The sequence below is a fragment of the Oratosquilla oratoria genome, chromosome 11 (assembly GCF_046742065.1).
Source record: "Oratosquilla oratoria isolate Oo_2021 chromosome 11, ASM4674206v1, whole genome shotgun sequence".
In the NCBI taxonomy this organism is placed as follows: Eukaryota; Metazoa; Arthropoda; class Malacostraca; order Stomatopoda; family Squillidae; genus Oratosquilla; species Oratosquilla oratoria.
Genome location: NC_134787.1, coordinates 993,777 through 1,021,119, shown reverse-complemented (window position 1 = coordinate 1,021,119; position 27,343 = coordinate 993,777). Strand labels below are relative to the sequence as shown.

The window sequence follows — 27,343 nt, the reverse complement described above, 5'->3', positions numbered from 1 at the left end:
TATCAAATGTATAAGTATTCTCCAAGATCCTTACAAATAGTTTAAGTTAGGTTTTGGATGGAAGCCAACCAAGAGAACAGGCTGGCTTTAGAAGCGGATATACGACTTTGGACTATTTGTAGGTGATGAATCAATTGATCGAGAGAAAGCCAGGAAATAATATACCTCTTTGTTTAGCTCTTGTAGATTATGATTTGGTAGAAAAATAGCAATGGTAAATTCGCTACGCAAGCATGGTACAAACAGGTCTTAAGGGTTCTAGAAAAGGTTAATGCGAAGGGTACTGTTGTAATTCGACCACATAAAAATACAGAAATGATAAATATCGAGAAAGAAGTACTGCAAGGCGATACAATTTCACCTAAGTTATGTACAGCTTGCTGGAAAGAGATTTTCAGGAAGCTGTGTTGGGAAAAGAAAGGTTTGAAGATTATTGGCGAATACCACCAAAGATTTGCGAATGACGTTATTTTCATTTCAGAAAGAGCAAAAGACCTGAAAGATAAGCTGATTGATCTGAACAAGGAAAGTCTCAAAGTAGGTTTAAAGATGAACAATTGTAAAACCAAAGTAATGTTCAACACAAAACTTCAAAATAAAGAGATTATATTAGATGGTGAGAGTCTTGAAGAAGTTGGAAAGTATAATTACTCTTTTTAGGCCAGATGGTGAAAGCAACCAAAGATCATGATAATGAAATAAAAAAGGCGTTATACAATTGATTGGAAAATGTTTGGATAGGTAAAATGAAATCCTGTAAAGTTTACAATCAGTGCGTTCTGCGAGCAATAATCTACGGGTGCGACACTTGGAAAATGACGAAGGGCGGTGTAGAGTGAACACAGGAGAATGGAGAGATCAATGGTGCAGAGAGAGCAAGTTGGGTGAGAGAGCAAGTTGGATATGAGAGCAGACTAGAGTGAAAGATATTGAAGAGGCGGTAAAAGAGAGAAAGTGGAATTGGGCAGGTAAGTTAGTGCGAACGACTGATGAGCGTTTGAGCAAGTGTGTTATTGAGTGGGTGCCGCGAGATGTGAAGCAAGGAAGAAGGAGACCAGACAGAAGGTGGAGAGACGAGATAGAGAAGTGGCATAGCCGATGTTGGCGCAGTCGTGTGAGTCGTGGAATGTTATAAAGGTCTTTATTCAACAGTGGACTCAGGATAGCTGATTGATCGATGTGTGTATGTGTAAAATGTATGTATATATATATATACATATATATGTGTGTGTGTATGTTGGGTGCACATTGATATTTGCACGGCTGCGAGAACAGGAGTCAACAGGTTGAAGGGAGACCGGAGTCGTTGTCGTGGCCGCATCGACAGTCGTGGCCGTGCCCACATTTGTTTTACGTGGGCTGAACGTGGGCGGGGGAGGCCGCCGAGGCCGCCCCCTTACCCGGCTCGCGCGCAATTTATGACGGAAACTTTGGCCGCGGAAACAGGGGACTCGAACCTCAGTTTCTGCGCTGGTGCGTTGGTCAGGTTCATCTATGACGAACGCTACAAATGCATTGCGCCGGAGAACTTTGAAAATGCTGTGAACAAAATGGATGCAAAAGTGACACAGGAGGGAAGAAAAAGTGGAGACAGTAATTCCATGTCGTCCAATATTTCTAAACACTCACTCATCCTCTTACTGTGTCCAACAACTTTGTGATGACTTTTGTCCGCTGGGAGACTCTCGGACATAAATCTTTCCTCCTGTCTGTTACTCCTTGAACTTTTTTCTTTCTTTAGTTTAAGAAACTTGCCGAGACCATCACTTGAGTTACAATTGTTCGTATCTTTATTTTCTTCTTTCATCTTTATTCTTCGAGTGTTTTTAGTGCTCTTCTTTCTTGGGGGTGGAATTACGCATATATATATATATATATATATATATATATATATATGTATGTATATATATATGTGTATATATATATATATGTATATATATATATATATATATGTATGTATATACAGTATATGTATATATGTGTATATATATATATATGTATATATATATATTATATATATATATGTATATGTGTATATATATATATATATATATATATATACATGTATCAATCAATCAATCGATCAAATCAGGCATCCAGAGTCCACTGCTGAACAAAGGCCTCCGCCATCGCATTCCATGAATCACACGACAGTGCAATATATATATATATATATAATATATATATATATATATATATATATATATATACATATATAAATATGTGTATATTTATATATACAGTATATATCTATATATATATATATATACATATATAGATATGTTTTTCTAACCTGTGGAAAAGAAAGATTAATCACGTTTACATATCTTATCACTCCGGAACCATTTTATCCCATCCTCCATATTAGAGGCAACTTCTTTAACTACCTCCATCCTGTTCTATTCATCTTCCTGGGGAAGTGAAGAAATTGGTAACCCCAACCACCAACTTCTTCACTTGCATGTCAAACAAAAATTCCATTTCAGGTTATTTACGATGTAATAAATTTAGTTGCCAGAAGGTTCTTTCAAATCTTTCTCTCCTTGGAGACGAATGTAAATTGTTCCTTTTATATGTCATTATTATTATTATTTACATTACTTACTAATATTTATTAATGTGTACACATTATTTTCTTTATCCTCTTGTGTTACTGATATAAGCGTTTCACTATTACAAATATGAATAAGGGTTGTCATTTCACCATTTCCCTCTTGAGAAATATTCTTTATATGCTTCCCGTAACAACTCGTCGGAAACAGTAATAGCGTAATTTAATTTCTGAACAAAATCCAAACGACACAGCCGAGAAGATGGGCCACTTTTGTCCAATGTAGGGGTTTGAGGCGACGATTAATCCACTCCGTCAAGGGCAGATCTTATAAGAACATAAGAATAAAGGAGGCTGCAAGAGAACATAAGGCCTATAGTAGGCAGTTCCATATCCTTTACCACCTTTCACCCCTTTTCATAAAGTTGTCTTCTCTTAAAGCAACCAATTCGTTCAGTGTTCTTTGCATTTTTACTAAGTCTATTCCATTCGTTGAGCACTCTTTTGGTTAGCCAGTTTTTGTCTATTTCCTTCTTAAACCTAAATTTGACCAAAGGGTCGTCGACTCGCTCTTCCCGCCGTCTGCGTGATGGATCGGAGCGGGCGGGTGAAACGACGACAGGGTTGGCGCGCTCATTAATTATTGACGTATCAGCTTCATACTTTTTCAAATTAGGTAATGCTGTTGTTATTTGTTTCTGAAGATTGCTCTTTGAAAGTTATTTCCTTAAACAAGGTGAAATAGATTACCGACAGAAAATAAATGTTGAGTGGCGGATCTAATTTATTAATTCAGAAATCCACTCGCACTGTTGCTATGTTTCAAACGCTATGTTGTTGAAATTATTTTCTTTGGGAAATATACCTCGTAAAGGCAAAATATTAAATAGTATAAAATTTATTATTCTCGGAAACCCAATAGAAAATCAATCGTGATCTCACTTTTTTATCACTAATGGTGCTTTACGATGTGCTGGCAAGTGGCAGCACCTCTGACGACCGAGAGGAAGAGACTCCGACAGAGAAGACTTCGACGCTTCTCGATCGCAAACGCCGTATCGTTCCCCACTCCCCCATCCCATCCCACCACTGCAAGGAGGTGCGAACCCGAGGGATCGGCACATGGTCTCTGGATCGAGTAAAAAAAATCACTTTGTCCTCTGTTACAGTGTTTCTCAACATTTCAAGCTCTTGTGGACCCCTTACATTGGTTTATATATTCAGGGGACCCCTTGATACAGGGTTAGATAGGATATGGTCACTTTTTCTGAGCATTTTGTGCTAGAAATATTATATCATGCAAATCATTGCCACATTCTGAGAGACGAAACTATACAGGGAAAGAAATAGAAAAAAAATTGACATCTCGATTGAGGCACATGGTGTAAACGTGAATTATTAGATAAATGAATAAATAAATAAGCCATGCTAGGATTAACTGTAACATGTTGAATTCCTCGTCCCACAGACCCCTGGTTGAGAAACCCTGCTTTCCAATTAGCCCCCTTTTTCTTTTTGTATCTTTTTCACATAAGGAGGTCAGCATTCCAGTGCCTAACCTCCCACGCTTCCTAGACGTAGACATAGAACCCAGACTTATACACATGTTCCGCATGCACAAAACTTTAGAAATAAACATATCCGCCAAGTATACTACTTGTTACACATGGCTCCGCCCGAGATGCACCACAGTTGACAACCCAAACCAGGGCACAATGAGTTGGAGCAAGTCACCACGCATCAACACTCACGCCCAGAAACCCGCCAGCATGAGACACGCTCGAGACATACTACAAATAAACGTTATCGGTATCGCAAATGAATACACGGAATTGCTTATGTTCCTACACAAACATAACACACATAACACTAAAACATTAAACTTAACTAACACCACAATCCATGATACCTATATCCACTGAGTACACTACAGTTATAAAAGACAAGAAGCAACACAAGGGTGGACTCACAGTATTACACATCATACTCCTCTGCAACAACACAAAAGAAAACAAACAAACACCAAGAGACAGCAAAACTGAAACAATTACAATCCAGACACAGATAAAGAGAACCGCATTACAAATATTTCTGTAGCATCCACAGCATCAACCTCTCTCAACCTCAAGCTTTCAACTTACTAACAAACTACCTACTGGTAGGTAACATGAATGCACGGCAACCAACTTGGCTCAGCACAGAAGCAGCAGAAGCGAGTAATGAGGAAACTAGAACGACTCCCCATCCTAAACATTAAATTCCAGCAAGAGCCCCACCACACAACCTCCTCAACTTAACCAACAACTTCCCCTGACCTAACGATGTGTTCTCTCTCCCTCCCTCCAAACGCAAACAACTTGGGAAACCATTCGTGACTTCCCCTCAGGTCACCTCCCAATAAGATTCACCTGAGAAACTGAAGGAAGAAAAAAAAAAAAAAAAAAGGCATAAATACACCGAGCACTTCATCTGCCTCTGCATAGGTAACCCAGACAACAACACGGTATTTGTTCCTTGGGTGATGAGTGGGCCAAATCGGTGGCTGTTGCCCGGTACTTGGGAGACCTGGTGCAATGGATGGGTTGATTATTTCATTAATCACTAACATAATCTTTGCAATAGTATTTAATACTGGTATTTGTCATTTGTTATTGATATATTCTCATTATTTTTCCGAAAAAGAAACTATCCATTATTGCATACATATACCTAAAGTCCATTTCCCCTAGTAGGAAAATAGCTATTGAAAAAATATTGTAAAAGATAAGATATATACTTTGTTTTACGGTCATGTACGACTGCATTCTGCAGATCCCAGGGCCTCGAGCAATGCGCGACATTTCCATCAGTCTCCGCCACTTCCGCTTGCCCACAGCTTCCTGGAATTCCGCCCAACCGACTCGACCCGTCCGACGTTCACAGCACAAATTGGACTCGAAGTGTTTTCTCTATGAAGTGATGGACCGCGCGACCTCGGGCGTGTCAGGGCGGCGGCCGTTTCTTTATTTCCGCGTCTCGCTTTTGTAAGAAAATAAGAACATAAGAATGGAGGAGACTGCAAGAGACCATTAGGCCTACACTAGGTAGTTCCATGCCCCTTATCACCTGTAATCCTTATTCATAAAGTTATCTAATCTTTTCTCAAAACAACCGACTGTTGTGCTGCTGCTCTGTTGCTGTCGGGCGCATTCAGCCCCGTTGCCACCAAAGGAACTGGGAGTCGGGGCATCGAAAACAAAAGGGAAATGTCACCCTAAAGGGTAAGGTTTAACCGCAATAAGCTGTAACCCCGTTGCTAATGACGGTTATCGCGGCGCTAAATGAAATTTTGTCACGTGACGGCCAGAGTAAAAAGAAATGAGTGTCATCTTTTGTAAAGAAATCGAATTGGATGTAAGGGATTGACGCTGACCTAAAGTGAAGACATTCAGCACGGGAATCTGAAATTGCAGTCCCTTCTAAAAGAGAGGAGAGAGTAAAGGAAAGTCAGAAGCAGAAGAGGCTGACCGGCAAGGATAACCAGGCGTTTGGTAAACCTTGGTCTTATCCCCATCCGCATCGGGTAGTTAAATTGGAGGAGGAGGGACGGAAGTCCACGGAAGATTCTCCCCATTCCATAAAGATGTCCTCTACCCGCATTCCTCCTCTTCCTCCTCCTCCTCCTCCTCCTCCTCCTCCTCCACCTCCTCCTCTGTTGTATTCTCCTCCTTCTCCTCTTTAATTCTCCTCTACCCACAATCCTCTTTCACCTTCTCCACCTCTTACTCCTTTTCGTCGCTCTCCTCCTCCTCCTCTTCCTTTACCTTCTCCTCCTTTTTCTTCTTTTAATTCTCCTCCCCCTCTTCCTCCTCATTTTCCTTCTACTGCTACTCCTTTCCCCCATCTCCTCTTCCTCCTCCTCCTCCTTCTTTTCCTTCTCCTCGTACTCCTCTTCCTCTCATTCTCCTCCTCCTTTGCCCCCGCCCCCCACCGCCGTCGCCGTCTTCAATATAACCTGAAGTGAGTGAGTGAGCGAGTGGGTGAGTGTATGGGAGATCAAAGAGGACTGGGGGGGGTGAGGAGGGTGAGGGTTAGGGGGCATCGGCCCCTGAAAAGGCAGAGGAACTTCAAAGGCGTGACGGAAAAATTGGCTCAGAAATGGTAGCCAGTCGTCACCCGCTCCTGCTCCAGCTGTTAGGTTGCGATGCGATGGGGGCAAGTTTCAGCAGACATCCATGGCAAGGAGCTGGTTAAAGTAAGCTGAGTTAACTAATTGGGAAGGGATTATGTATCGGCCGAGGACAATCCTGAGACGCTTGTGTCGAAATGGCGTTAATAATGACAAAGACAGCCTCTTCCTCATTATAATGTCAGCCAGAACATGATTGTTAATATGGCAACTGGAAGCCAATGGTTTAAGACCCAGAAGTCACGAGACGGAATGGTAAATGGCGTTATTCAAAACAACATTTGTAACGGGTTTGAGAGTGGAATCCAGAAGTCCTTCATGTGTGTGCCCACAAATAAACCCAGTCCGTCCAAAGAAAAGCGGGGAAGGGGAGGGGAGATGAATCACATCCGGAAATTGCTCTTCGGGAAAACAGTCGGACGTGCTCTCGTTTCTTCCTGCGTCAGAGAGGTCTTCGGGTCCTCCGTCGGGTCCTCCGTCGGGACGGCCCCGGAGCTCGAAAGTTCACCGCGCAAGTGCCGCTTTGTGGCGGAGCGGGACGAGCTCGACCAAAGGATGACGGGGAAATCGAGAGGCGCCAGATTTTGTTGCATATTTTTTCTGTCAACGGTAACCAGCGCTTCTATCCTTAACAAAAACGCTCCAAAGAAGTGGAGTCCTTGAGGTGACAGTAAAGGGTATATTAAAGGAAGACGGCATGAAGTTAAAAAAATTATATATCTATATATATATATATATATATATACATATATATATATATGTATATATATATGTATATATATATATATATATATATATATATATATATATACACATATAGATATTGATATATATGTATGCTTTTTAGAAGTGTTTGGTAAGTATAATAAGATCCTGAGAGGCTCTCTACCTTTATGTTTGAAACGTAAAGTTTACAATCAATGCATTCTACCAGCAATAATCTATGGAAGTGAGACTTGGAAATTGACGAAGGCAATGGAAACAAAACTAAGGACAGCACAGAGGAGAATGGAGAGATCAATGATGGGAATAACGCTGAGAGATCGAAAGAGAGCAAGTTGGGTGAGAGAGCAGACTAGAGTGGAAGATACTGTGGAAGCGGTAAAAGAGAGGAAGATACTGTGGAAGCGGTAAAAGAGAGGAAGTGGAAATGGGCAGGTAAGTTAGTGCGAACGACTGATGAGCGATGGAGCAAATGTGTTACTGAGTTGACGCCGTGAGATGGGAAGCGTGGAAGAGGGAGACCAGACAGAAGGTGGAGAGCTGAGATTGAGAATTTTGCAGGAGTGACGTGGCAGAGGATGGCGGGGTCGTGTGATTCATGGAATGCTATGAAGGAGGCCTTTGTTCAGCAGGACTCAGGATGGCTGATTTGATATATATATATATATATATATATATATATATATATATATATATGTATACATATATATATATATATATATATATGTATGCATATATATATGTATATATATGTATGTATGCATATATATATGTATGTATATATATGTATATATATGTATTATATATATGTGTATATATATATATATATGTATGTATATATATATATATATATATATGTATGTATATATATATATATATATATATATATATATATATATATATATATATATAGTATATGTAAACCAAAGTATTTTTCCCCTTAAAAGGGAGGTAGCCAAAAACAAAGGCATAAAAACCACTCCCACCCATTCCATCCCTATCATACTCCACTCCCCTCCACCCCCTTTCCTCCCTTTTATCTTGGCACCTCCTGGATGACGGGTCATCCCTGCATCTTGTCCACTGCTCTGGGTCAGAAGTAGTGTCGCAAGACACGGCACATCCACAGCAAGGCCGCTTCATTTGATCGACGACCCCTCCCCTTCTCCGTCCCCTCATGGAGAAATAGAGAAGACGAGGAGAAATCCCTTCGGGCTGCGGCAAATTATTTTTCACACGTACTCCCTCACCCCCCCCCCATCCCGCACCCACTCCCTATATATATTTAGTTAAGGTAATTTTCCTATCGGAAAAAATATTGCATGACTCGGGTCCGTAGGGGTGATACTAAATTACTACCTAAAAATGATCTCCTTACGGGGAACGGGAGACCCAGAGAGCTTTTGCTCGTAGCCTACAACTCTACATACTAAAAGGCTACTTACATCTCACAGGGGAGGTATCCAGCCAAGGCATAATGCTGCACCCAGCCTCCACCCATCCCACTCCCACCCAACATCCATTTTGTTCTCTTTCAGAAATCTCTTAAATCCTTGTGGATGAAGAATTCCTGGCCCCCGTCCATTGCCTAGGTCAGAAGCAGCGCAGCAAAACTACAGCAGATGCATTGTCTTGCTGCATTGCTTCTTTAGTACTGTTTGTAAATATTAATATTGTTGATACTACTATTCGTAGTGTTGAAAATAATGCTGGTAATGATAATGCTAAGGTTAAGAAGATAACTGAATGTTCATTCTCAACCTGTAGTTCCTTAGAGTCTTTCTCAAACGTGATAATTCGGGTAGTTTTCGCCAACCAGCATCCTTAATTCTCACACGGGGTTTCAAGCGTTGACGGCAGACTTGGGCCACCACACCCTCCTGGGCGTCTGAGAGCTGATAGTCTTATGGAGGGACAGAAAATGTTCCAAGAAAACGTCGAAGTCTTCGCGGTTTGAGGCAGCACGGGTTGCATGTAAAGCACGCAACCCCAGGATATCCATTTTGTGACACTTTTATCACGGCCCGAATCAGCGTCCCTTGTTACACGCTCAACATCTTGAATTCAACGCTTTTGCTACCGAGGGAGTGGAGATGAAGTAAATAGTTTGGTGGCAGATAGAATGAAAATAAAAACGAAGGGGCTAATTGACGTGGGCCTCGCTCTTGAGGGAAGGGGCAAGATATTCCTTGCCCTGGAAATGTGAGCACTGAGGCCACAAGTGACGGTCTCGGTAGCAGCTCGTTTGCTCGGTTGAGTGAACATTCATTGCCCCTTAGTGTTCTTTTCTTATCTACATATACCAAAGAACGGTAATAAAGCAAACAGGCTGTTCAAGAAAGAAAACAGGGAGGGTACCAATGCGAAGCCAATTGTCGGTGTTGGAGAGGGAGTATTTGATAATCCACCACCACACAGGTGGGAAAGTGCCATGCGAAAGGGAGAGTCAGGGTCTTCCAGTGAAAGGAGAGAAAGGCAGAACGGACTGGTTGATTCTTGTAAAAGGTAATTACATAAACTAAAAGGGTTTGCCATTTTAGGAAATCTGGAGCTGATGGATCTACTAGAGAGGGTACACAGTTACATAAAAAAAAACAGAAATATCCCGCGGTGGGCAGGGAGTGGCTGAAGGCTGTCAGAAAGAAAAGAAGTATTTTGGACTCCACCTTACTCAAAAGTACAGAGGTGAATCACCCCAAATATGAGATCCGCACTCCATACAAAGGGAAATAAGTCTCACGTGTAATGTCAACAGTTGACTTAGAACTAGGAAAAATTAGGTTTAAGGAAGTAAGAAAGAACTGGTTTACCAGTAGAGTGGTTAACGAATGGGTTAGACTTAGTAACCATGTAGTTAGTGAGCGCTGAAGCAATTGGTTGTTTTAAGAGAAGATGAGGTCACTTTATCGATAGGGATAACAGGAGGTAATGGACATGCAGTCTCCCCCATTCTTATATTTTTAAGACATTTGGAAGATCATGCAGAACACCTGATTTTATTGAAACTGCTCTAGCAAAAACATATATGATTTTTCTAGTTGAATTTACTAGCTAATGACAAACCGAAAATACGGAGTGTCGGAAGTTAAAAGATATGTGCTGTCGAAGAGAAGGGGATATTATGGAAGGTTGTGTAAAGTGGGAAAATGTAGAAACTTAATTTTGGCATTAAAAGACACAGAAACTGAAAAAAGTATTGCTAAAAAGAGACAGGCTTATAAGAAATATAAGTGCTCGGGTGCATCTAATGACTATGAAAGTTATGTATCAATACAGAGAGATTTAAAAAAGACAATAAGAAAAAGAAAACGACAATACGAAATGAACATCGCTGAGAAATCCAAAGAGAATCCCAAAGAATTCTATAGTTACATTAGAGATAAAAAGGTTGTTAGGAATCACATTGGTCCACTATTATCTGCTGACGGTCAACTTGAATATTCAAATGAAGGAATGTGTAATCTCTTAAACAATTATTTTAGCTCGGTATTCGTAAACGAAAACACCTCAAAGTGAATTCCAAACTGAAACCTGTGAAAAGTCTGGGGTAAACTTACTACGGTGAATATAACAAAAGAAACAATTAAAAGGTGTATAGACAAACTCAAAGTTAATAAAACACCAGGGCCTGACGGTTGGCATCCCAAGAATCTTAAAGGAAATGAAAAATGAGATTGTTGTTCCATTAGAAATTATTTTCAAGAAATCCATCATATCCGGAGATGTCCCAAGAGAATGGAAGCTAGCTAACGTTACTCCCATATTCAAAAAAGGTGACAAAAAGAAACCAAATAACTATAGGCCTATTAGTTTGACTTCGATCGTGGGAAAAATAATGGAAACTATCATCAGAGATGCTATCGAATGTCATTTGGGGAGTAACCGTTTGATAAATGATAGCCAGCATGGTTTCGGACGGAAGCGTTCTTGCGTGGCTAACTTACTCGAATTCTACAACACAGTTGTCTCGAATTGTGACAAAAGAGACAATATAGATTTGGTATATCTGGACTTTGCAAAAGCTTTTGATGCCGTCCCACACGAGGGACTACTTACTGAATTGGCTTTGCATGGAATAAGTGGTGGCCTATTAGGTTGGACTGGTAATTGGTTGAAAGGTCGAAAACAGAGAGTTGTTTTGAATGGAGGGGCTTCTGGATGGAAAAGTGTTGCAAGTGGAGTTCCTCAGGGTTCCGTTCTTGGGCCACTTCTATTCATAGTATATATAAATGATATAGACCATGGACTAAAATCTACTGTTTCCAAATTTGCTGATGATACAAAACTGTACGGAGTGGCAAATGATCACTCAAAACAAATTAGATATTCAAGAAGATTTAGATCAATTACAGCAATGGTCTGAAAAGTGCCTAAGGAAATTTAATACAAGTAAATGCAAGGTTATGCACATAGGTAAAAATAACAGTAAGTACGATTACAAGTTATTGGAAATTTGTTAACAAAAGTGGATAGTGAAAAGGATCTCGGCGTAATTATAAGTTACGACCTCAAATCATCCAAGCAGTGTATTTCAGCCTCTGAGAAAGCAAATAAGATTCTGGGGATTGATTGCGCGATCTTTTGATTTCAAAAGTCCATCACTCATTAACAAGCTATATAAATCGTTAGTTCGTCCACATTTGGAATATGCTGTTTCCGTATGGTCACCGAATCTCATTAAAGACATTGACAGACTGGAAAAAGTACAACGGCGAGCCACAAAACTGATTCCAAATATCAAAAAATAAATCATACGAAAATCGACTTAAGCACATGAATCTGTTTTCCCTAAAAAAAGCGTAGACTCAGAGGTGACTTGATACAGGTCTTTAAGATTTTAAAGGGAATTGACAACATCAAAAGTGACCAAATTTTCACATTGAATGAGAATCAGACAAGAAACAATGGTCTCAAACTGTCCGGAAATAGATTCCCCAATTTGGAAGTAGGTAGAAACAACTTTGCCAACCGTGTAGTTAATGAATGGAATAAACTTCCTGCACAGGTAGTGCAATGTAGTTCCGTTCGAAGCTTTAAGAATCATTTAGATAAATACCTAAGTAAGATGCTGTAATTATTATAATTTAATGTTATATTATTTGTTTTTGTTTTGTTATAATTTGTCTGTCTGATTTTCATTTATTATTAGTTATATGTCAATTTATTATCATTTACTATTTACCTGTTTGTTTGTTATTCAACTATACCAATGCATTTATTTATGTATTTTAATTGTTATTTACATTGTTATAGTTTTAATTTATCATCAATATGATTTTTTTTTTTTTTTTTTTTTTTTTTTTTTTTTTTTTTTTTGCATCCGACCTAGATATGGATCAAAGGTCTCCTGTCGGCATGCTTTTGCCTTTGTAATCCTTTGTAATCCTTTGATTTCTTTGACCCAATCAGATATGAGAGAAAGGTCTAAAGTCAGTGTTTTGTAGCGATCCTTGTAGAATTATGGAACGTAAATTGTGACGGAAATTTGGAGAATAACATAAAGTACTGTCATCACGAAAGTGTGCATAGGGAAAGCTACGTGGTCAAGTGTGAGTTATGAACAGAAAAAAATTGAGGAGATAAAATAGAACCCCGTGGGACGTCAGAGATTATAGGGAAAGAATAGTGACTAACTGTTTGCAGCAACAGCCGAATAACAACGAAAAAGAAAATCAGAAATGAGGAAGGAAGGAATAAATACCGCAAGGCGGCACCTTGGAAGTCATATATTTGTGCCAGACAGTGTCAGGTGCTTGTAATGCGTTGAGTACAACAGCGCACAGTAGGTCTCACCAAAATCCCCCAAAGGAAGATGACCACGAGTTGTATATACTTGACCCTCCATTTCCCGGACTAATAAGGGGGGGGGGAGCACCTGTCCGGAAACCGTAAATGATTGGGAATTGAAAATGTCCGGAGTGAATGCCCATTCCAGGACCTTTGCCATGCACGGTCCGGCAATCACCATTATTCATTATTCACCTCCGGACTTTTACCACACTCTCTTCAACACTCAATATTAACCAACTGTACCAACATAAGTATCATACAAAAACATGGTTTAAGATAATAAGATAATAACAGATAATAAGATAATAACAACATACTGTACTATATATACTGCAGTGTGTACTTACGGTAGTGTAGATAGGATGTAGGTGTATACCGTGATGGTACAGTGGGGACCCGAATAGCTAAAATTACTCGAGGTCAAACACGACACCCATCGGTGAATCTGTAGCACCACTGGAGTCGTGTTGGACAGTAGATGAATCAGCGGTGGCTGACTGGCTCGCACTACTGGGACCTGGTTCAGGAGAACCGGCGGTGACAGACGGGCTTACATTACGCTCGGCTGTGCGTGATTTTCAAAAATCAGTAATTTTTGTACGAAGAAGGTGGAGCCGGTTGTAATGCTCCTGGATGTCAGGGTCACTGCTGTCTGCTACAAACTTAAGTAGCGTATCTGCACAGTCTCTGATCACAGACATCTTAACGTTGGGTGCCTCCTCAACATAACTCTCCTCACCAATGTCCTCCCCGCTCTGCTCACCCATCACTGCGACCACTATCTCTTCGTCGGACAATACTTCACCCCCCCCCCCTCTGAAGCTTCACTTTCTTCAGTCCAATCACGGACGTCATTTACCGTAACTGCTTCCTCCCCAGCCGTATGGAATAGTTGGTGAAAGTCTGTTGCTTCAAATCCCCCCACATAATCAAAATCAATATCTTCGTCCTTTTTGAGGTTCTTCCATGCGTTGGAAAGTGTGGAATGCTTCATGTCTCCCCAAGCATCAGATATGTTGTAAATGGCTGAGCGGACACTGTTTTACAACTTTATATTGTCCAGTGTACTCTTCCTTCTTGTATCTTCTTCGAGGCCAGCCTCAGTCTCAATCACCACCACTACCTCATCCAGATATTTTCTCTTGTACCTCCTCTTGAATGCACTGTCCGGGAAATCCGATATCCGGGAAACTGAGGTCCGGGAAATGGAGGGTCAAGTGTACATAGAAACGTTAGGATTTGTGGCATGTAGTGAGCATCTCACACCTCCCGTAGGAATCTCGTACGAACTCCTCCCCTTCCCCCGTTTATCCTTCACGTCGTTGATAGTTCGTGTTCAAGGAGAGGCACCATGTGATACAGAGAGGCTGAGTGTGTGGAACGAGTATATACAGTAGTTGAAACGTGTTTCCTGAAGTCGCTTTCTCGTCCGAAGGGACTCCAAGAACCACATTTCCCTTTAGACCCTCTCACTACGGTGGTGATGCCAGGGATATGAGTTAAAATAGCCTGACGGCAGCTTGTACCGAAAGAAAAGTGCCGCCCGGCACGGGAGTCCTTAGCCCAGATGGGCAATAATCCCGGTGCCACCGATCGGGGCAACACGGAGATCAGTTGAACAGCTTGGTGGCAGCTGAGGATAAAATGTATCATCCGATACGGAGGGGCTAAGCATGAAACAAACTTCATTTTGCAAAGCCTGCAGAGCCGTTAGGGGACATGGCGGCGGCCCTTTGTGATACCAACATTTCCACGGGGATTGCATGGCGTGATACCCCCGGAGTTCTACCCCGCCATCAGGCCCCAACTGTAAATGAATAAACAAATAATTTAAAATAAATAAATAAAGATAGATAAATAAATGGAAAATCGTGCCGCAAACAAAATCTGCCCAAAGGGTTTTGGGTTGTAGGGGTCAAGCGAGACAACCTGAGCACCTCCTTCATGCCGGGCTCCACTTCACCCTCATCTGTATGAGGTATGTTGATGTTGGCCAGAACAGAGTCTGGGAAGTAAGGACGCCGAAGTCGAGTCGAAGTGGTTAAATCAAGACAGTCTTAATACTAGTTATCACTTACATGAAATTGACTTGGCGTTTCATATGTTCATTTTGGTTGCCGCCGGACCGTTCTTTTTTCCTCCAAAGAAAGACTCATCTCACCCTCATCACCGGGTAAAGCTCACTTTACTCAGTTGGGGGCGGTGTCTCTCCACATGCTTCTTCTGGCTGCCACCGAGCGATGAGATATGGCCAAGGGAAGCCACATCCCTTCGCGGCTAAAGAGTTAAATCTATTATAGTTAACCCTTTCGTTAGGTTTTACTATTGGTGTCCCTATTCTAGCTGCCGTCAGACGATTTTATTTACTTTAGGGAAAATCCCTCCGCAGCCACTGCTTAGTCCAGCGGTTCTCAACCTTTTTCACCCCATTCTCCCCTTCATGAATTCTTAACATTCGTGAGGCTCCCTTCATTTTTCTCCCTGATCTCAACCCGCCAAAAAGGTACAAAAATAATAATGATAAAATAATACTTATGAAGAGAAACCCTTTGCTTTATTGCAAAGTTGACAGTCATAATTATCTTCTATTTAATAGATTTTTGTGATATGCTTAACCTACATCACGAGACTACATTTTATAGAAATGTATAATTTGTCATGGATCCGTTGGGGTCCATAAACACCCTCACCCCCCCTCCGGATTGAGAACCACCGGTTTAAGCCTTTCACTGCGTTCTCCGGACTCTATTCACCTTCATTCTAGCTCAAGACGACCGCCATTTTCATTCGGGTGATGGTAGAACCCCCGCGTCCCTTCCTCCCGCAGTGAAAGGGCTAAAGATGACAAGCTTCAACGAAAGAGTGGCTGAAGGAGAGGGATTTGAGGAGCGACACTGTGGTGGACTTGGGGGCTGCCTTGCATCGAGCGCACTAGGTTTTGAAGGTGAGAGCTCCCGAGGAGAGTGCGTTTGAAGGTGATGGAGCGGAGCGGAGCAGAGCGGCGCGAGAGAGAGCGTTCTCCTGGGGGCGATGACATCGTCAAGATAACGATGCTCTTTGCATGTAGAGCCTATTGGTATTCAAATGTGTTTTAAGTTGATTACTGAAAGGGCGCAAGCAGATAAGTCTTAGTTACAAATGCAAAGCGATCACTTTGTCCCGTCGTTTACCGACTTGCTGTTTTATTGATTTATGTTTATCCATTTCTTTGTTCATTTGTTTTTATTTATTTAGTTGTTTGTTATTATTATTTTTGTCTGATACCTCTGCACTGCAGCAAAAAGTGTCTGAGAACTTCTGTCCCCGAGGTGTTCTCCGTGTAGTTGATGGCGTATGACAATGGCACAGCTGGGGTTCGAGGGTGTTTACGTAAGCTCCGACATAAACGGTATCACAGCTCTGGTAGCAGATGAGCAAGCACATTTACTTGGCAGTAATATTACAGATGATCAACCGAATACGTCAGAGTTGCCACAGACCACTAGTATAACGAATCATTCTCATTTCATCAAATGGAATTTCGCCATATTGCCTTTTGCCAAATTCCCATTTCACCAAATTCTCTGACCTGATTTAATGAAACGTAATATAACTTAAAGTAATTTAACGTAACTTGACCTAACCTAACCTAACATAATCCGAGACAGTCTATTAGCTTAATCTAAGGACGTTTAATGAAATACCCAACCTAAGGGCGGTCTGGTGAAACTCAATTTGGCGAATTGCAGTTTTGGCAAAATGGAAAGTCGCCGCCTTTACGGCACTGCTCACTATTGTGTCAAATCCATTTGTCCGCAACTGTATAGACTTAGGGTAAAAAGAAAACCTGTATGTAATCTGTGGACGAAAATGAGATTAGGTAGTAACCCGAATGGGTTTCTAGATGACGTTTTGGAACAAAAGATGTGCTCCAGAAGATTGTATTTAACTCTTTTGCAGCGGTAGAACACTTTGTAGATTATTATCCTGGCTAATGCCAAAGCTATCTTATTTAGCTGAGGGTAGACATGAGCCAAAACGAGTCTCGATCGATCAAAGCCCAATTTTGGCTCCTCGGAACGAAGGCTAAGGGGGTGGAAGTCATCCAGACGAAAGCTTTGAACTGGAGGCGTCGGCGGCGGCGGCGGCGGCGACGACGGCGAGGTCTGAGAGATGTATCCAAGCCCTGCCGTAGCGAGTGGCACGTTTCCACTCGCTCTCTCTCCCTCCAGGCTGTTGTAGCCCATCCACCCCCGTGGCATCGAGGGAGTTGTAACTTATTTCACTCAACCTCTATCGTGGATGGCACTCATCCTTTTACTCTGGCTGCCGCCAATCTGCTGTATCCATTCCCTTGGCAAGCAACCCCTCGGATAGCTTACCTTTAAAAAGGTAGAGCTTACTTTTAAAAATGTATAGCTTACCTTTAAAAAGGAAATAGGCCAGAACTGGTTTATCAGTAGAGTAGTTAAGGAATGGAATAAACTTAGTAACCATGTAGGCCGTGGGCGCTGAAACAGTTGGTTGTTTTAAGAGAAGATGAGATAACTTTGTGGATGGGGATGATACGAGGTGTTAATAGGCATGGAACTGCCTAGTATAGGCCTTGTGGTCTCTTGCAGTCTCCCCCATTCTTATGTTGAGTAACCCCTTCCGTAACGGATGCCACTTTATTTTGGCTCCCGCCAACTTTTGTTTCCATCTCCCTGGCTGAGACTGCGGTTATTTAGCACTAAATCGGTGAGCGGATCGAGTCTGTTGAAGTCAGAAACAACCCACACCAGAACCTTCCAGAAACAATGACAGTAACACTGAGTGACGGTGAGTCTAGTGATGTGATACTGACCCCAAGATAGATCCGTCATTTGAAACAAAATGTTCTACAAGTAAGCCACATTCTGTGACTCAAGGAGATCTTAATTATCTCGATCCACGATTTCTGTGTAAGGAGCAAACCAAAATCATACATTTGGGTTTCACTTTAAAGGTCTGGAATAGGAAAGGGGAACCTTTTTAAGTGTCGATGCCAAAATCAGCCAAATTTTTTATATCAAATTTTCTCTTCTCACGTGCCAACGGTGTAAAATTATAGACTTACATAGTACAAGTGTGGGCCCCCTCCCTCCCTCCCTTCACCTCCCAGGAAGGTCCCAATCCAGCGAAGTATGGGGTTCCCAGTGGTCATACAAAGGCTGGAGATTAATTTTGTTTTATTCTATTTTTTAGGCGAGCTTTGGGTTTCGCGTGCCGGAAAAAAGTTGCTAGTGTGCCAGGTTTTGCACGCGTGCCAAGGGTTGCCCACTCCCTGGTCTACAATTTTCCTCCAGAAAGAAACTAGCCGGTTAGCCCAACATTTCACTTAGGGAGGTCGATGAAAGGTTCCCGAGGAACTTTTTTGGATATTGTAGGGTAGCGGGGTACTATTCATTAAAACTCGAACATCATTATGATATTATCATTATATTACTTGCTCAATTGCTTCAGTTATTTAATTTAATTTGACGTTTGACTCTGTTACCAGTTTTAGTAAATATTATGCTGAATGAACCTTGTCATGTGCTACTGAAGTATTGAAATATGTATCTTTAAGGAACCCTTCACACCGGGAGAGTCAGCATGACTTGGATTTACTAACAGTTGCACAACAGAAGGTGAATGTCCAAGTGAAATAAATTGCCAACTTAAGGCGAGTTATAGATCTTCTTGACTGTTCGACTAAATTTGTTTGGTGTAAATGGAGCCAAACTTACATAACGACACATGCATGGGAACTAATCCTCAAATCATTAACAAACTTTCGTCGAGAGACGGAAACACGCGACCTTGAACAATGCGAACTCCCTAATCACTACATTGAATTAATCCCCACATGACGACAACGGACTTTATGTAGCTTATTAAAGCAGTCGAGTGTGCTCATCTGAGTGACAGACCCTAAATTCAAGTGGATCTCAATCAGTGTTAGGGGGATCTCCTTTCTCATCTTCATCCCAAGAGGCGATATAATTTCCTTTAAGGTAAATGGTATTGCCAGGCATTATCTAGAACAAAATTATTTATTTGAACTCTGGACTTCAACGAGCTTAGACCGAAAAAACCCGAGAAAATCAACCATGTTTTCAAACGTAAACAACAGATGGCCTCACTGTTACTATTATGCATTCGTTTTGCGAACGAGGAAAGTAATTATACTGACATTTGAGCGAGAAGGGCACACGATCCTGCAGTTACCGAGGGGGTGATACTGAGACGATTGAAATAGCCGGGTCATCATCATCATCATCATCAATTGGAAGCGTTTGCATTTGCCGTCGCCAATTCCCACAAGTTGTCCGAGCAAGCTACCACGCAACCACTTTCTTATTCCAGAGTTCTCGGCAGGTTCTGTCGATATACCCAAGGCAATGTGGGCGTTCCCTTCGTCTCCACGAGTGGTTGTCTCTTGTAGAGACAACCCTGTGAGTTTAATCAAAATGAGGGAAATATCCCCCATTCCCATATGGCCAGGGTTGACGTTCAAGAATTGTACTGGTAACAGGTCTAGACTGAATCTCACGGATCAGTTTCTGGTTTGATACTCAGTGGTACACTCTCTTTTACCAATTGTGATATGTTCGACATCGGTCAAATGGGGAAATAACTGAGAACTAGGATATCATATCTTAAATATAGTGTTAAAACAGCGCGGTTAAGTAGTGGCCTTTTCCAACACAATGACACTTTTGATCAGCACGTTGGGCTGGTGCTAAGGTATTGGCAGGGACAAAATATCAACTTGAAAGAAATATAATTGAATCATGTCTGATTTCAGGTATATATCAGAAAAATACCCATTTCTATGGAGAACAATTGAAATGTGACAAACTGTTAGCTGAGTTATTCATGAAACTAGCTTTTCCTGATTGACAGGAACTCGGAGACTTGCGGGGAGGGGGGGATTATGATTGGGACCTGTGTCTCGGCCTTTCTTAGGTACCTTGACTGATGTATAAAAACTTGTTCCTACCAAAAGATACTTTTGATGCGTTTTGTCTGAAGATGTAATATACAAAGAACTGAGCGTCATTTCGTTGTTATTTCTTATGTGGTTTTGTCGCATAAAATCAAGCAAGGTTTCTGCGTATATATGTATATATATATATATATATATATATATATATATATATATATATATAAGTGTGGGTAATACATCGTTAAAATAATGTGTCTGAACTGATAAAAGAGAATTCACACATTTTGATATATTCTCCTCAGATCCAACTTCTTGCCGTGAAGATCCAAGCAGATAGAGCAAAGGTGACGACTCTGGTCTCAAATCAGCACATCCTGGTGTGTATCATCACCTTGAAAGGATAGACTCTATTTTCCTTTTGTCCAGCTCTATTCCTCCCCGTTACGTAGGGAAACTTGACGGGGCTTAACCAAAAGAAATAGGCCATTGCCAGAACTCCTCCCTCCCCCCCCCCCCAAAAAAAAAAAAAGAAGTAAAGAATGGTTAAAGAAGACGACATCCACATAAGAGGGGATGCCCTTTTGGTATTTATCTTATGTGGGGGTTGAGTGACGTCACACGCAGGAGTCGACGACGTGTGCGCGGAGGAGGATTGATGGCAGCCCGCCGAGTGCGTTAGTGGACGGTTCCTCCTCCTCCTCCTCCTCCTCCTCCTCCTCCTCCTCCTCCTCCTCCTCCTCCTCCCCCCCTCCTCTTGCTGCATAAGGGAGCGTGTGTCGTTCTTATCTCTGCCGTTTGCTCCAAATGACCAACGATAAGTCTCGACCCAAGTGGGCCTGACCGTTTCGGGTCGGCCGGCCGGCCGGCCAGCACTCGCCAACCTCACCGTTGGAACAACCCTTTTGCCACGGTGCGTTCTGTCCAATACCATGCAATGTTAATCAGCTGCAGGAAGGCGGGGTTGGGGCCTAACGGTCTTTCGATCGATCTTCTCTCCTTGCTGAATGGAATCGTCATTTAAGGAGAATGAAAATCTGCAAAACAAGCTACCGCAGCGATGAGATGGATAAGAACATAAGAATGTAGAAGAGTACAGGAAACCATAAGGCCTTCACCAGACAGTTCCATTAATGAGTCTAGTCACGAACATAAATGCATGTATGAGTAGAGTCAGTGGTCCTGCACTGGCTTCCCCAATGCCAATTTGCCTCAAATTCTGCGCCAGTATGTACGTAAACTAACGAAGACAATAGAAACAAAACTAAGGACAGCACAGAGGAGAATGGAGAGATCAATGATGGGAATAACGCTGAGAGACCGAAAGAGAGCAAGTTGGGTGAGAGAGCAGACTAGAGTGAAAGATATTGTGGAAGCAGTAAAAGAGAGAAAGTGGAATTGGGCAGGTAAGTTAGTGCGAATGACTGATGAGCGATGGAGCAAGTGTGTTACTGAGTGGACGCCGCGAGATGGGAAGCGTGGAAGAGGGAGACCAGACAGAAGGTGGAGAGACGAGATTGAGAAGTTTGCAGGAGTGACGTGGCAGAGGATGGCGCGGTCGTGTGAATCATGGAATGCTATGAAGGAGGCCTTTGTTCAGCAGTGGACTCAGGATGGCTGATTTGATTGATTGATTGATTGATGTATGTAGTTGTCCTTGTAACCAGTTAACAAAAAAATGTAATTTAGACAACAAATACCATTTCAATCCGTCGATACCCTTTGCATATTATCAGCCTAGAGAGGGACTACTTCATCCAGCTAAAAGGGTTTAAGACTCAGAGGAAAATGGGTCTCTAATCAAGTCCCTTTCAAACTCCTCTTAGCTAAACTAACCCTTTTATGGATACTGACAATTCTGTTTTTATTCTGGCTGTCGTTAGGCGGTTTTACAGAGAGGGAAGGAAACCTCTTGCGCAACGAAAAGGTTAAAGTCGTCTTTCGTTATCCAGAGTAAATTGTGCGCCACTGAAGGAAGGGTCTCATCCCCGTTCAAGGTGTCAGTGACAAAAAAAAAAAAAAAAACCGCCTTCACCTTGAGCTGTTTCGTCTGTGCTGCCAAAAGTAATTTCTCTTTCGTAACGTAGTCTTTCCGAGGTGAGTGTTGGAGTAGGCCGTGATGGTAGGGGATGACTTTGTATCGTGTTAGATGCAAACCTGTCTCCATCAACCCTTGTTGTTCGCCCAACACGCTGATGTCTATCGCCAAGATGTTTATCATCTCCATGACAAACCCTCAGACTATCTAGAATAACTTTAGCCGTTACTTATGGCACTGTCTGGCTCCTGTGGTCAGGCTATTCCATTCATCCCTGTACCACCTCCTCGGTTGCGAACGTGGGGTCAGTAAGAACAATAGCTATTCCTGAAAAAAAAAAATCATATCAGTTCATTCAGCTCACAAAGAAAAACAAAACGAAACAAAGAAAATCGACAAAAAAAAAATCGCGGTACTGAATAAACGAAAAAGAAATGAAATAAAACCAAATGGAAATAATAAACAAGATACAAACATTTAAGTAAAAAGTCAACAATCCAGTTCGATAAAGATTGCCGAGAATTTATCACTGAAGTGAGACCACACGACGGCGTAATGGAAACACAGTACAGAACTTGGCTTATCAGCGCTGACAGATGCCTCACGGCCGCTCATGAGCTGGTGCACCAAACCACCTCGCCTCAGAGGCACATTGTCGGTCTTATTCTGAGTAACGGCAGGCGATTTCATTTAACTTGACACTGCATATTCTTGTTGCTTCTGAAAAGAACCCTCCAGCTGTTCCGTTTATTTGCCACCTTAGGGAGCTTCCTCCTTAACAAAGATTCCGTCGCACCACGACAAAACCCCACAACCACACAGCCCCGGACGTTATTTGCATGTAACAACAACTAACTCTGACCTTTCCCAGTTCCCCGCCCACCTTCACCCAGTCCTTCGCTGTGACCTTAAACTCCCCTGGTTCCACCCCAGTTACTCACACAGTTCGAACCATAGAAGCCCACTGTCACTCATAATCCTTTAGCATATTTGACCTGTTCCTGTCAGTTATTCAGCATGAAGATGGTTGCATGTAACAACAGAAAGCTCGCCTTTGTATTTTTATCATTTGTGTCAATATACTGTGGATCTCGGTAGATTTGTGATTAATCATGTAACAAAAAAGAACATAAAACGAATTGAAAAAAAAGTCTAAGAAGATCGTTGAAACTTATTTAGCCCTGATCTTTAATAATACATGTCTACAAAGATATTTACAGGCCATATGTATGTATGTATATATATATATATATATGTATATTATATATATATATATATATGTATATATATATATATATATTGTGTGTGTACACTCAGACGCACAGCACACATACACATGAACACAAATGCACACACACACACACACACACACACACACACACACACACACACACACACACACACACAAATGCACGCACACATGCACGCACACACATGCACATAACCATAGGCACAAACGCACGCACACACACACGCGCACACACACACACACACACACACACACACACACACACACACACACACAAACCCGCACACATATAATTGAAGAATAAGGCACAGGCCCTCACGAGCGTTTCGCCTTTCCTGTGTACTACATTAAGGTAAATACAATTAGGTAAATACACACGCGTGCGCGCTAGCTCTCGCACGCACGCACGCACAGCACACTGAAGAAATGGGGGAGAGGTTGGAAATTGTGGCGGCAACTAACAAACATTTATTTTGTTTACACCTCTTTTTCGCCACTGCGGTCAGTATTGAGAAATTGTCTTGCCATTTTTTTTCTTCTTCTTTTTGCTCTTTTTTTCTCCCCAAACTAATGTCCCTGTCTCTCTTTTCAGGGACCGAGGAAAAGTGCGGAGTCGCCATAAAAGGTTGGTTTTTATCACATTTCGTTCCTTGATGACGGAGCCTCTTCATTAGAATGAGTGATTTCTCTTTCCCTTCGTGATGTCAAACTTTTGTCACATTTTTCCCCTTGCTCAGGTGGCGTGTAGAAATATGATTCGTAAGATTTCCTCGCCATTATTCGATCTAAAGGACTCTGTAAGATGAAAAGCGAAAACATAATCAAAATCATCGGTTCCCGCTCCTTTCTCGGGCGGGCGGGCGTACCTTTCATGAAATCTTGACGTCATTACTTGTTAACTTTTCATTTCCTCATGAGTCGTCCTTTGAGCTGAATAGAATTGTCGAGCCTGAGCCAGGTTGAGAGTACGCCCTTGTAGCGAAAGGTCCTTTAAGTCATTTGTTCTTTGCTGTTTCCACTTTTTACACTCCCTTTCAGTTCACAGTCAAACCCGCAAGGACCAATAGGTCTGTTGCTGTTTGCATCTCCTTTGCCTTCTTGTTCCTTGATTTCATTTACCGTCGTCTACCTGAGGTGAACAGGATCATGTGGGGTTAACTACTTTAGACTATATTGTGTTCAGGGTACGTGGTCGTGACAGTAGCCAATTCGCTCTGGTGACGCCCCTAAAGCTGGACACAAATGTGTGGTGTTGACTAGAAAAAAGTCAGTGTAGCACGCCATTTGTGCAGATATTTACGACTGGTTTTCATGTACTCATGTCAGTTGTCATTGTTCATAACTGTTACTTGATACTTCAGTTTGTCTCCCACTTTTTTCCATTACTGTGTGAGGCTATTTTTTTTTTTTTACATTTGTAGTATATGTATTGTATTCTTACATTGTTTTTTGTCAAATTCTACTCTGACATTGTTTTCTTTTGTCCTCTGTTCTAACTCTTCCTTTTTTATATAAATGTTGTAATAAGAGGAAAGCAACTACATAGTGGGGCTCTAGTCATGACTAGGATTGTCAGCTGCAATATTCGATTTATTGGAAGAAACTGGAGATCTGAAAAAAAAGCGAATCGCTATGCGTCGATCTCACAGAGGGTAGAAACGATTTCAATGAGTTTCGTTGTGTAGGAAAATACTGCCAAATACATCATGCATGATGAAAGTTAAACAGATAAAAGCGAAGTATGGGAAGAAATAAAGTAGTATATCAAGAGTTTACCCCTAAGAAGCCATCGGCCAAATATGTATTGAAAATAGTTAGGAATTCAGTGTTTGGAAAAAAAATGTTGAATAGGTTCATTCCACTGTATGATAAACAGAAAAGTAAAATTCATCTATTTAGAAAGAAAAATAAAAGGTTTAAGGAAGATTAGGTTTAGTTAGAATATAAACTAGAGGGTAATGGTATTCTTCATCCCTGGAGCCAGTGGTATTTGTTTTGGCCACACTTTTTTTAAACAGTTATTTTTCTTGGCCCAGTTAGTTGCATTCTGAGCTAAATTGACACAACCTTTAGGTCATCACATACGTTCCACTTATTCATTTGTTTGATATATATATACATTTATCAACCACAATTTACTTTAATTCTAAGCCATCAACATTGAGAACCTCGAGGAGGCATACATACAGAAATTGAAACGTGGTACAGCTAAGGACTCGAACCTCCACTAACACGTGACAAGTGATAGTGACATGACCGATTGCGCCATCAACAGAGATATAAGTTGAGCGCAACTTTCCTTATATATTTGTATGCTCGAGTTACACGTACACGAAATTTTGCGTTCAACCCATCTCCACCATGATAGTACAATTGGTAAGTATACAACGCGGGAAAGTATTTGTACAACACTGAATGGGTCCCAGTGAACAGATTTACATTTATCAACCACAATTCACTTTAATTCTAAGCCATCAACATCGAGAACCTCGAGGAGGCATACATGCAGAAATTGAAACGTGGTACAACTAAGGACTCGAACCTCCGCTAGCACGTCTTAAGTCACTATCACTTGTCACTTGTCACGAGGACTCCAAAGCTACAAATGACCTAATCAAATGAAGAAGGACCATGCAGATTAAAAGCAGGAGAGACGAAGTAGAAAGAGTAGAAATAAACAAGCTTATCAACAAAAGGCAGAGGTTAGAGAAAAGAAAGAGAAACATGGATGAAATAGAGGAAACTATTCGGAAAGGTAAAATTATTAAAAGGACCGAGCGCAGACATGCTTTAGGAAGACAGCAAATGATATGTTTGAAAGATAGAAATGGAGAAATCATTAAATGCAGAGACAGAATGGTAAAAAGAGTAGAATTTTACCAAGAGCTTTACTCGTCGAAGACCGTAGTTGAGTCAGTAAATTCATCTGTAGACGTTAGTAGTGTACCAGAGATTACAAAGGAAGAAGTAGAATTTGCTCTAAAAATATGAAACGAGAAAAAGCACCTGGGAAGATGGTATATCGATAGATCTTTTGAAAAACACAGGGAAAGAAGTTCATTGTAAATTAATTCAGTTGTGCACCCAGTGTTTACGTCAAGAAAGCGTTCCTGAATCCTGGTGCAATGCTATAGTGATTTTGCTTCATAAAAAGGAGACCAGAAAGACCGTAGTAACTATCGACTGATTAGCTTGCTATCAAATGTATATATTCTCCAAGATCCTTACAAATAGACTAAGTCAAGTTTTCGATGGAAATCAAACGAGAGAACAGGCAGGCTTTAGGAGTGGATATTCGACTCTATACCATTTGCAGGCGATCAACCAACTAATCGAGAAAGGAACAGAATACAATATACCTCTGTGTTTAACTTTTGTAGAATACGAGAAGGCCTTTGACTCTGTAGAACAAATAGTAATACTAAACTCGTTACGCAAGCAGGGTACAAACGAACAGATCGTAAGAGTTTTAGAAAAGATTTATGGGAAAGGTACCGCTATAATTCGACTACATAAAGATACAGAAAAGATCAAGATCGAGAAAGGAGTACGGCAAGGCGATACAATTTCAATAAAATTATTTACAGGTTGCTTGAAAGAGATTTTCAGAAGATTAAGTTGTGAAGAGAAAGGTTTGAAGATTAATGGCGAATATTTGAACCACCCAAGATTTGCAGATGACATTATTCTTATTTCAGAAAGAGCAGAAGACTTGCAAGATATGCTGAGTGATCTGAACAAGGAAAGTCTCAAAGTAGGTTTAAAAATGAATAAGAGTAAAACCAAAGAAATGATCAATACGAAAATTCAGACTGAAGAGATTATAATCGATGGTGAGAGTCTTGAAGAAGTTGAAGAGTATAATCATTTAAGCCAGATCATGATAATGAAATAAA

At 41.3% G+C, this 27,343-nt stretch overlaps 1 protein-coding gene across 1 annotated transcript in view; it reads left to right on the top strand.

Moving 5' to 3' along the window:
- Positions 1–27,343, top strand: part of LOC143029542 (protein dispatched homolog 1-like) — a 414,630-nt gene that overhangs the window by 57,672 nt on the left and 329,615 nt on the right. Inside the window, exon 2 of the mRNA XM_076192201.1 lies at positions 24,040–24,072. The gene's annotated coding sequence lies outside the window, so the exon portion shown is untranslated. The remainder of the gene's footprint in view (positions 1–24,039; positions 24,073–27,343) is intronic.